Source organism: Capsicum annuum, unplaced genomic scaffold, assembly GCF_002878395.1.
Source record: "Capsicum annuum cultivar UCD-10X-F1 unplaced genomic scaffold, UCD10Xv1.1 ctg4643, whole genome shotgun sequence".
Classification (NCBI taxonomy): domain Eukaryota; kingdom Viridiplantae; phylum Streptophyta; class Magnoliopsida; order Solanales; family Solanaceae; genus Capsicum; species Capsicum annuum.
The window spans coordinates 313,432-318,057 of NW_025854000.1; the positions used below are offsets into that span (position 1 = coordinate 313,432).

Here is a 4,626-nt window from a genome sequence, read left to right on the forward strand (position 1 = left end):
GTTCTTTTGCGTGTACTTTTCGGTGGTATGGAATGTCGTGGTAAGTTCTTGTGCTTATATTCTAATAATGGTTGGTGTTGATTACAATAAATGCATGGTTGTTATTGTATATTTACGCGGATTTACGCTTCCGAAATGATTTTTCATGTTGTATGAAAGCTATGGTATATGCAGATATGGAATGTCTTAATATTGATGTAGTTAATTATTATTTATACAGTGATATTGAAGAAGATTCAGGTTCGATCCTATATTTTGACTTTAAGTTATTGTCTTAGCTTATATCGTCCTTATATTATAATTTACCTCAGTCGGCCGATAATGCCTACTGAGTACCCATGTTTTGGTACTCATACTACACTTTTGTACCTTTTTGGGGCAGACCCAGGCTCTAGTTGTCGTCGTTGAGTCGGGATCATGTCGCGTTGACCAATCGGAGATAGGGTGAGCTTTTGGAGTTCGAATTTCCCTCTTTCCCTTCTATCTTTACTTGTTTTTTGTATTCGAGACAATTGTATAAGACTATTTATATTGTCAGACTTTGAATTATAATTTTTATTGTCGGATATAGAGTTTCTCTTGTACTCATACTATCAGGTCATGGGATTGGTATTCAAGTGTCAGTTATTACTTTTGTGGAATATTGTTATTGTATTGTGTACCTACATAGGGTCCGTGTTGGACATTTCCACCTAGGTAATCCATTGCGTTAGTTCCGGGTTATGGTGTCAGCATACCTACGGTGGGTTATGGTAGGTGCCATCGTGTCTCGAAAATCGGGTCATGACTATACAAATGAATTTTTGGATTAATATAATCCAAAGATATTATATTACCTTCAAATATAGAGTAATAGAGAATAAAAAAATATAATTTTTTATTTAAAAACATTAATGGCAAACCTACCATATTTTTTGTTGTCAAACAAAACTCATTAAGAAATTTTTAATGTGTATTATTACCTGAAAAATTTAATTTGGTTATAGATTACTTACAAATTTTTATGCAACATAATTTTTGATAAATATATAGTTAAAAGATGATTTTTTTTCTTGCAAATCTTTTACAAGTAATTGCCTATAAATAAATCAAGTAAATCCGTAAGATAAGACATAAAAATTTAGAAAAAAAAAATTATTTTTTTTAATTTATATTTTTTTTCGTGATCATTATATTTATATTTTATTTTATTATACAATTAAACGCTAATTTATACCCTTACTTCATTCTAAATCCATCAAAAGCAAAGAATAATTGATTGAGTAATATTTTAAAAATCCATTTGTAATAGTATTGAAGAAGGTATCATTTTGTTAATATTTCTTAAAAAAAATTATTTGTTTCAAGACTACATAATTTTTCTTTCCTTTAAAAAAAGGGATATTATTCCTTTATTCTCATATAAATAACAAACTTATTGTCAAAAATATGAAATCCATTGTTTTATTTCTTTTACGTTTTAAGAATTTTTAGTATATAAAATAAACGACAAAAAAAATTATTGTTGCAATTTATATAAGTACTTGTATTTTAAAACTATTATTGCGTGATGAAATAAATAAGTAAATTAAAACAATTTTGAAGAGTACATATCAAATAAAATAACTCAAGTTTTTGGTGTAGTTAAATTAATCTTCAATGATTAATATATAATGTATAATTTTTTAAAAAAAAAATTTGGATAAACCCTTAGTTAAATAAGTTTGATAAGTTATACATTTATAAGAAAAAAAAAATTATGACATAGCATTCCAAATAAGAGAGAAAAAGATTTTGAGTTGTTAGAGTATAATTTAAGAAAAATAAGAAAAGTTGAATGATATTTTTATCTTAAATAAAATAAAAATGATATTTATAATCAATTTCTCAAACATGCGTGACCATTCAATAAATTTACTCCATAAAAAAATATCTAGCTTACATGCCCAAATAAAACTTTTATCTCATAATTTCAAATGTATCATTTCATATCATGACGGCCGCTTAGAAAGTAACTCATGATAATATGTTGCGAAACTTGCCCCTAGGAACCAAGTGTAAAATGAAGTGGAAATGGCCAATAGAAGTAATCAGGTTGGACAAATAATAAAATGGGAAAGACAATCAAAAGGTTCATATCAACTTTAGCACCATCATGCTTTTCAGAAGTTCACAGCACAATCAAACAATTGGTTCTTAACGGAAAATATGATCAAGCCCTTGAGCTTTACAGTACAAAAATTCACTGCTGTTCTCCCTCCTATACAAGTACTATCGTCCTTCTTCCTTCAATCATCAAGGCTTGTTCCCATGCGGAAACGCATCAATTCTTGGGCCTTCAGCTTCATTGCCATGTCCTCAAAATGGGTATTCTTCGGAATTCGGAATATCTAATTCTTTCGAATCTATGTATAGGAGATTTTCCGAATCAAAAGATGCATACCTAGTGTTTGATAAAATGTCTGAGAGAGATACCATCTCCTAGAATTCAATGATAAATTGCTGTTATTTAAATGGGTATTTATTAGAATCATTGGAGTTATTTAAGCAGATGTATGTACAGGGTTTTGTGCCCAAGCCTGAGTTAATCGCCATCTTTCTGTCGGCTTGTGTTCAGACCAAGAATTTGAGATTAGGAAGAGCTATCCATGCTCTTACGGCAGTTGATGACAGATTAGATATTTCGTTTTTTTTGGAAACTGCATTGATGGACTTTTACTGAAAATGCTGTGAGCCGGAGTTGGCTTTTGATGTTTTCTAGAGAATGGAAGTGAAAAATGAAGTCTTCTGGACTGCTATGATATCTGAATGCATAGCTGAGGAGTTGTATGCCAAAGTACTTGAATTATTTCGTTCAATGCAGTTGGAAAATGTTAAACCAAATCGAGTTACATTGACTAGTATATTACCAACTTGTGCTAAGTTGGGTATAGAGAAGTATGGAAAAGAGATTCATGGAATGCATGGGTTTGACTCGGATACTAAATTTCAATCTGCTATTTTACACATGTATTCTGAATGTGGGGAAGCATTGCAGGCAATAAAGAAAATATTCGATCGGTCAACTAAAAAAAGATGTTTGTAGGGGCTGCGGATTAGGTGTGGTAAGTTTACTAGATAATAAATACGTGCGTATTTATTTATTTTTATATTATGTATTTTGTGAATATTATTGATTGGAATAATTTTCATTTTTATCTTCTTGACTTAAGATGTTTTATTAATTTATATTCTAGATTAGATATTATCGTAATTAAATTGTTTAGTGTTTTAGGATCCTCGTTAGTATTATGTAACCTTTTGTATTTTAGGTATAAACTATATAGTTGGATTTCTATTTCTTTTAATGATTTATTCTTTTCGTAAGATGTGTCCATTAATTTATGTAATTGTTAAATTCTTTGTAGTAATATTCATTAACTGTTTTCTTCGTTCTTGTATTTTTTATTTTCATATATTTTATTAATATATTCAATTTTACTGATATTCATATTTTGGGAGTGATTAAATGGTAGTTGATTAAATGTTTTGCTATAATATTCTTTAGTTTTTTCTCTTAGTTTTTGTAAATCTTCTATATTATTTTTAAGATATTCTAAATATTCTACATCTTTTGTTTTAAAGTATTCAATTAAATTTGTTTTTATAAGGTTTTCTGTTAATCTTATTTCTTCTATTTCTTGTTTCCAATATTTTAGATATTCGTAGTTTATCATTTTATTCTAAAATAAATGTATAATAATCTATTCTATTTGTACTATATTTAATATCTTGTTTGAGATTATTTATGCTACTAACTATTTCTTCTTGTTCTCTTTTTAATGAATTTTTTAAACTATCTAAACTTTTATCTTTGCTTTTTTCTAGATTTTTTAAGGTTTCGTCTATCCATTTTAATTTTTCTATTAGATTTTTCATTATTTCTCTAATTTGTTTTCTATAATTAATTTCTTTATGTAGGTCTTCTTGGTTTGCTCTAATTTTCTTAATATATCTTGATATTTTTAGTCTGTATAATATCCATCTGAATCTAAATAATATTATTGTTCATAATATATGTGTAAGTTTTCTATACTGTTTAATAATTCTTCCTCTTCATAATCTTGTAATTTTTCCCATATTATTTTCTTTATGTCCATAATTTCTATATCTCTAAGTATATATATAAAACAAGTATTTTAATATCTTCTGTCATTTAGACTTGATTAAATGGTTTTTCATAATTTTTTTCAGTTGTTTGTTTTAGTCTAAGTAGTTCTTGCATATTTTCATTAAGGAATTCTATATATTTTACATCTTTAGTTTCCATGTATTTGTCTAAATTTGCTTTTATTTGTTTTTTCTACTAATTGTATGTTTCTCATATCTTTTTTTCAAAATTCTAAATAAACATAATTTATCATAGTTAGTGTGTGGGTTTGGCATGTAAGTATTTATAAGAGTAGTTCGGTAGGTGTGGTATATAATTAATTCTAGTCATAAAATATCTATCAAATATTTTTTCCAATATGATTTTTCTTATATCCACTATTTCTATATCCTTAAGTACATATAAAACGAGTATTTTAAATTTATCTATCATTTCGTCAGATAAATAATTATTCATTTTTCATAAAATTGCTATTTTCAAAATATTCCCTTCAATCA

At 27.1% G+C, this 4,626-nt stretch overlaps 1 pseudogene; it reads left to right on the top strand.

Moving 5' to 3' along the window:
- The first annotated feature begins 1,897 nt into the window (after positions 1–1,897).
- On the top strand, positions 1,898–3,190 carry LOC107853741 (annotated as a pseudogene).
- The last annotated feature ends 1,436 nt before the right edge of the window (positions 3,191–4,626 follow it).